Source organism: Mandrillus leucophaeus, unplaced genomic scaffold (assembly GCF_000951045.1).
Source record: "Mandrillus leucophaeus isolate KB7577 unplaced genomic scaffold, Mleu.le_1.0 Scaffold3, whole genome shotgun sequence".
Lineage (NCBI taxonomy): Eukaryota > Metazoa > Chordata > Mammalia > Primates > Cercopithecidae > Mandrillus > Mandrillus leucophaeus.
This window is the reverse complement of record NW_012103142.1, coordinates 7,520,414-7,528,303: the sequence shown is the minus strand read 5'-3', so window position 1 is coordinate 7,528,303 and position 7,890 is coordinate 7,520,414.

Genomic DNA, 7,890 nt, shown 5'->3' with positions numbered 1-7,890 from the left:
TTACTGTAGCCTTGTAGTATAGTTTGAAGTCAGGTAGCGTGATGCCTCCAGCTTTGTTCTTTTGACTTAGGATTGTCTTGGAGATGTGGGCTCTTTTTTGGTTCCATATGAACTTTAAAGCAGTTTTTTCCAATTCTGTGAAGAAACTCATTGGTAGCTTGATGGGGATGGCATTATAAAATACAATCTTAAAACTTATATGGAACCAGAAGAGACCCAGAATAGCCAAAGATACCCTGAGCAAAAAGAACAAACTTGGAGGAAAGAATCACATTATCTGACTTCAGATTATACTACAGAGCCATAGTAACCAAAACGGCATGGTAGTGGCATAAAAACAAACACATAGACTAATGGAACAGAATAGAGAATCCAGAAACAAATCCATATATCTACAGTGAACTCAATTTGACAAAGGTGCCAAGAACACACATTGGGGAAAAGACAGTCTCTTCAGTAAACAGTGCTGGGAAAACTGAATATCCATACACAGAAGAATGAAATTAGATTTGTATCTCTTGCCATATATAAAAACCAAATCAAAATGTATTAAAGACTCTAAGACCTCAAACCAAAACTAACAAAAAACATTTGGGGGAAACTCTAGGATATTGGATGGGGCAAAGATTTCTTGAGCAATACCCCACAAGCACAGGCAACCAAAGCAAAAATGGACAAATGGGACCACATCAAGTTAAAACTCGAGCATGGCAAGGGAAACAGGAGACAACCCACAGAATGAGAGAAAACATTTATAAACCATCCATCCAACAAGGGATAACAGCCAGAATATATAAGGAGCTCAAACAACTCTAAAAGGGAAAAACCCCAATAATCCACTTTTAAAATGGGTAAAAGATCTGAACAGACATTTCTCAAGACATACAAATGGCAAATGGGTATATGAAAAGGTGCTCAATGTCATTGATCATCAGAAACGCAAATCAAAACTACAATGAGATAATCTCGTTATCTTTAACAAATGCTGGCAAGGATGTGGAGAGAAAGGAACCCTCGGGCACTGTTGATGGAAATTTAGATTAGTACAACCACTATGGAAAATAGTTGGGAGGTTTCCCAGACTAAAACTACAGCTACCATACGATCCAGCAATACCACTGCTAGATATGTATATCCAAAAGAAAGGAAATCAGTATATTGAAGAGAGATGTGCACTACCATGTTTATTGCAGCACTGTTCATAATAGTCAAGGTTAGGAACCAGCTTAAGTGTCCAACAGACAAGTGGATAAAGAAAACGTACATATACACAATGGAGTACTAGTCAGCCATCAAAATTGAGATCCTGTCATTTGCAGCAACATGGTTGGAATTAGGGGTCATTGTGTTAATGTTCTCATTTATTTATGGGAGCTAAATATTAAAACAATTGAATCATCCATAGAGACAGTAGAATGATGGTTACCAGAGGTTGAAGTATAGGATGGGGAAGTGAGGATGATTCACGGATTTTAAAAAATAGAAAATAAGGTCTAGTATTTGATAGAACAGCAGGGTGATTATGGTCAATTTGTGTACACTTAAAAATAAGTATAACTTGATTGTAACACAGGTTAAATGCTTGAGGTGATGAATACCCCATTTACTGTGTGATTATGCATTGTATGCCTGTATCTAAACAGCTCATATACCCCACAAATACGTATACCTACTATATACCCACAAAAATTAAAATTTTTAAAAAGACAACATACATAAAATAGGGGACATAGTTACACAGTAGAAGATCAAAATACAATACATAAATACCATCGATTATATGCTGACAACTCTGAAAATTTAGACAAAAAGGGTTAATTCCTAGGAAAAGACAACTTAGAACTGATACAAAAATTTAAAAACTCTTATTTCCATTAAAAGGAGTTGAAAAAATCTCTAATAAAAACCTGTGTGGTTTTACTGACAAATTCTCTCAAATTGTCAAGGAACATATTCTATCTTACAATGCAATAGGAAAGAGGCAGTATTTACCAGTCCTGATGCCAAATCTAGTGAAAAACATTACGCAAAAACAAAATTGTAGGCATATTACCCTTATAAACATAGATGCAAAAATTGTAACGTTAGTAAATTAAATCCAAGAGTATATAAAAGTGCTTGTTGCGGATATACAAAGATCTTTTACTATCAGAAAGCTCGTAAACATAATCTGCCACATCCACGGATTAATAGAAAAACCAAATATTGAGAGTTCTCCATAGATCTCTTGTTTCTGCACATCTTGTGAGCAGACGCTCTCATGGCATTTTTTCCAAACTAACTTTTCAAGGATCACTGTATAGAAAATAGCCTTCAAAGATAGTGTCTCCTTCTCAAGCAGATGGCAGATTTTTTACAGTTTGATATAATAAATATGTCTCACTTCAGGGCAAATGTTAGACAGGTCTATTTCTTAGCCCATTTTAAAAGATTCAGGATTCCTCGGCTGTGATACAATCCACTACATGTGCAGCAGCCACCTAGCCTTCCCTTTATTGCTCTCATGGGGCATGAGGGGCAAAGGGAAGTGGTGTGAACATGAACATGATGTTGCCTGCTGTGCCACAATAGTCCTTTTATCTCCTACCCGTGAGTCTCATGTCTTCTGCCAACCTCTCTAAAACTATGGCAGGCTAACTTACTAAGAAGAGTAAAATCTCAAACTTTTCATTTCTTGACAACTATCATCTCAAAATGTATAAGATAAAGAATGTAATAATACTCTACAACTATTTGTGATAAAAATTCTTACATAAGACAACATTAAAAGCATTCTTTTTCAAATCAAGAGAATTTTTACTGTAATTCAATGTTGTATTGAAGATCCTAGTCAGTATAAAAAAACAAAAATATAGGCATAAGGATTGGAAAGGAGAAATTAACTCATAAGAAACTCAATCTACAGACAAGTTATAAGAGAAAAATGCACATTAAGATGGCTATAAGAATGGCACTCAAATAGTATATTCACATTTGGTTGTATATCCATATGCTAGAAGCAAATAATTTAAAAGTGTAATCAAGATTCTGTTTAGAACACAAGTACAGAATATCAGGGATGTAAGAATAAATCCAACAAAAAAATGTAAGACTTCTATAAGGAAAAAAAAAAAAACCCTAACTCTGAAATATCAAAAATGGAGAATTACAGCATGTTTATTAAAGGCTTAATGTTTAAATTTTTATAGAACTCAATACTGTCACAAACTTCATATAGAATAGTAAATATTCCAAGTATATTGTCCAATAAAACAATAGGAAGGGTACATTTCTGTATCAAAGAAATAACCATCATGCTATATTACACTGGTTGATCTTGACAGGGGTGGAAAAATTGACCAATGCAAAAGAATAGGGAGTCCCAGAAACAGACTCTGAAAGTGAGATGTCATGGGTGAGGGAATTTTTCATATAGCTGGATTATTTTAACCTTACGAGAAACAATTTAATGCCTACCTCACACAACACCTAATAATGTCACATGAATTAATAATTCACCTGTTTTCTACTGATGGTTTAAGAAGCTTTACTTTTTGAGCCTGAGAGTTAAGAAAAATCTAAGACATAAATATTGACTATGAAGGAAAATGAATAAACTTCATTAAAAGTCACTTTATGAACTATCAAAAGCTAAGAGAAATTATGAATTGATATTTTTGCAATACATACTAAAAAAAGTTTTCAGAATATGCAAAGAAGTCCCACAAATAAGCAGCAAATGTGCAAAAGACATAAATGGGCATTTTAATGAAGGTAAAACAAAACCAATAAAATATGAGATTTTTATTGGTGATAAAATGCCATCTCACTGTGATCTTGACTTCCATTTTGATATCCATTCAACTGGCAATAACTGAAGTCTGACGATGCCAAGAGTTGGGAAAGCTGTGATTCTGTAAGATTTCTTACATTTTACGAACAATAACTTGAGAAGATAACATTAATACCATAACTGATGAAATACTTCATATATATATACACACACACACACACACATATATATACAGGAGAAAGAACTGTTAGATTATAAAGTGTTTTAATATTCAGTTTGAGGGCATGCCACCAAATTCTTTTCCAATTATATCTGATCTCCTCTCTTCTCGTCAAATGTACAACCTGGTCCCTTTTGCTTAGGTGGAGCCACAGGTCTAGTTGTGACCAATGAGTTGGGAGTAGAAGTGACACGTTTCTTCCATGCCAGGGCACTGAAATGTTGACTCCAGATTCTTCAGAACTTTCCCTCTGGCAGCTACTGTCAACCTTTCAGACAGTGACTGTTCTGTCAGCCTAGGTCCTTGATTCCGTATAATACATTCTTTCCTGTTGAATACAAAGGACATAGAGCAAAAGTGAGAAATAAGTCTTTGTAGATTTAAGTTGCTGAGATTTTGAGGGTTGCTTTTTACTACAGAATACCATGACCTATTCTGACTGATACATACACAATAGAAGACATGGGCAAGGCTGTTTTATAGCACCAGTGTTCACAATGGCTTTGGAAACAACCCAAATACCTGTCCCCTGAAGGAGGATGACTAAACTGCAGTATATTTACTCAGTAGGTTATTCAGTCGTCAGAGTAAAATAACTACAGTGACACGTAACAATACATATGAGCGTTAGCAATATAAAGTGAAAGTAAATCCAAAAGTTAATTTATAAATATAATATATATTTTCATATATATAACAAAATGCACTTTTTAGAAAACTAAAATTCAAATACTCTCTAAGAATACATATAGGCATCATAAAATTATATAAAAAAGCAGAAAAATGATAACCACAAGTTTCAGAATGGTAGTTACATGAGGTAGGAAGAGTCAAGGGCATAGGATGAAAACTGCATTGTTATATGTAAGCTGTTATCAAGATCTCGATTTTTGAGGAGTAGCAGAAGTATTTTATAAGTACGATATAATTAAAAATAGCTAAATGGCAGTTTATTCATGATTGAATGCTTGATGAACTAGAATCATAGCTAATTCATATTCTAAATCTATGTACCTGAGATTGTTACACATAATGACAGAACTGGTCCTATTGTCGCTATCTTTGCAGAAAGAGGAGCATATATGTGGATGGGTTCTCAGTCACCCAAGGTTCAGTTAGAATACAAATGTGCACCCTTTACCAGCATTAAGTTTTGAGAGAAGGGTGACTTGTGACCGAAAGGATCCCTTTTTGATAGGATCCAAATCTGCCTGAACATTCATGTATCATATTCTATAAGATTCTTAGTGATATAAATTCTTAGTTAAAGGCTGAGCAGGAGGTAATTTCTGCATGAAACAGGAAAATTAATGATGTGGTAATTACTTGATGACCATCCTACTCCTTTGTTCCTATTCTGCCAGGCATTGCTCCAAAGACTGGAGATGGGAATGGTACACGAGTACTCTCAAGGCCGGCAAATCTGTTTGTTGAGATGTTCAGGCAAACAAAATGGGTGTTACGGGAAGTAAAGGAAGGTCACTAACCCACCACCACCACAGCTGAGGCCTAAGGTACAAATAAGATCTATCCAGGTAAAAGGTTGGCATGATGGGGGGATTAAGGGTGGAAGACAAAAAGAGGGGTATCTCAGGCAGAAAGCAGTATGCAGCTTGAGGTTGCAGCAACAACCTCGAGGAGGTTTTGGTCAACTCTAAAGTTTAGTCTAGCTGGACAGAAAAGAACAAAAGGGAGAATGACCAGAGGAAATCTGAGAATAAACAGATTATGCAGGGCCTGGCATGAATTGGATTTTAACCTGAGGGCAGTTAGTCACACTGGTGTGTGTGGATCAGAAGTGTGATATCAGATTTGCATTTCAGAAAAGTGACTCTGTGCTGCTGTGTGAAGGAGATACTTAGAGGGTGGATGAGGGTTCCCACAGGAAACAGCATACTTATGGGGTTCGATTGAAGAAATTTAGGGAAGAGCTACTTCTCTAAGTGTAGGCAGATCAAGCCAACCACAAAGGGGACAGTAGCACCCAGGAAGTGGCAAGAACGGAGCCTTTACCACACCAAGACCAGAGGGTCAAGGTAGCATACCTGTGTACCAGGGCTTGGTGGGACCTGGAGCCAGGAATGTGGCCACCGAACAAGCTGTGGCTCTTGAGGAATGACACTGCCAAAACCATTCACGGAAGGAAGAGGGAGGGATACCCCAACTGCCACGTCCTTCTACTCTGATTTCCTGCCCTTGCCTCCCACTGGCCTAACCCAACCAGGAGACTGATGGCAGAGTAGCCCAGGTGATGCAATCTGTAAAGGTCAGCCTCCTGGACATAGAAGGATGTAGAGGAGAAAACGTGCACAGGAGGTTTATTATGGACTGCATGTTTGCATCCTCCACTCCCCAATTTATGTTGAAGCCCTAATCCCCAATGTGATGGTATTTGGAGGTAATTGGATTTAGATGAGGTCATGAGGGTGGAACCCATGATGAGATTATTATCCTTAGAACAAGAGAGACTAGTCTCTTCCACCCATATGAGGAAAAAACAACTTTGTAAGTTAGGAATAGGGCCCTCACCAAGAAGAAAATCTGCTAGCACCTTGACTTTGGACTTCCCAGCCTCCAGAACTGAGACATAAATGTCCATCATTTAAGCTACCCAGCCTATAGTATTTTGTTATGCCAGCTCAAGTTGACTAAGACAAATCTCTAGTGGTAATCCCAGCATTATGGTGGGCTGAACAGGGAGATGGCATAGCAGAGAACTGGGAAGATTTGAATGAGACTTAGTAAGTCCATCCAGTTAGAGGACTTGTTTCCAAGGGGTGATGACCACAAAAGAACTACAGACATGGTCCACAGAAGGGACCTCTTTTCCCCCTCCATGTGGGAAGAAGAGAGCTCAGGAATATCTACCACCCTTTAGCACCCTCACTCCTCCTTAGGAGAGTAATGGTTAATGCAGTAGGTTAGAATCTGACATTCACAGGCCATGCTTCTCTAGTGGATAGGTACACATGTGAGTGCTCTTAGGCAGAATGGCTTTCCCTCACTCTCTTCTTTAGAACCAGCATCCACATCCTATGATGGCCTTGACCATGGGTAGAACTAATCAGCTGAGCCAGGCTCCCTCATATGCTCTGGCTGTATATCTCACCCAGTGATCCTGGGCATGTGCTTCTGCTCTGTAGGCCAGATCTCCCCTCTAAGGGTGTAATGTTAGACTTGCAGGGTTGTAGGAGGGGAGGGAGGATGTTTGGGAATTTGATCATGGTTTAGACCCAAGTCACATTTTTCGGGCCACCACCCTCAACAATAAAGTTTATAGCTTGATCTCCACTGAGATGTCCCTGGTGTCCCTTTCAATTAGTTGTGACTATAAGACAGGAAATACAATGAATATCTCCAAAGACCCCACCTGTGCGTTGTCCACATATGTTATGTGATACCAGAGTCATGTCAGCTTCTGACTGAACCTCCCAGAGGTTGAACATTTGTTCAACCAGCAAATGTTCACTAATGTCCTGCACAACAGGTAAGATTTCTAAATGGTAGCTGGGAAGCTGTCTTTTTATCTGAAAAGAAGAGCTACATGACTGGGGGCTGCCATTCTTTTCACAAAGTGGATCAAAGGGAAATGGTTGTGCTCCAAATCAGGAGTGTGGTTACCACATTATATATGACTAGAATCATAAAAGTAGCTGAGTGTTCAATATATATTTGTGTGTGTAATCACTTGGATATGCCAAGTTTACTTTATGCCTGTTTTCTTTACTGCAATAGAGAGGATCTAATACAGGCCTCTATAGGGTATGGAACAGCATGGGCCCAGAGGAAGGTTCAACAAATAATGTAGACCAGAAAGGAGAAAAGAGTCCAGTAAGGGATGCAGCAATTGATGATACAAAGTTCATGCCATGCATCTGTAGCTTGAAATGTTTGTAAA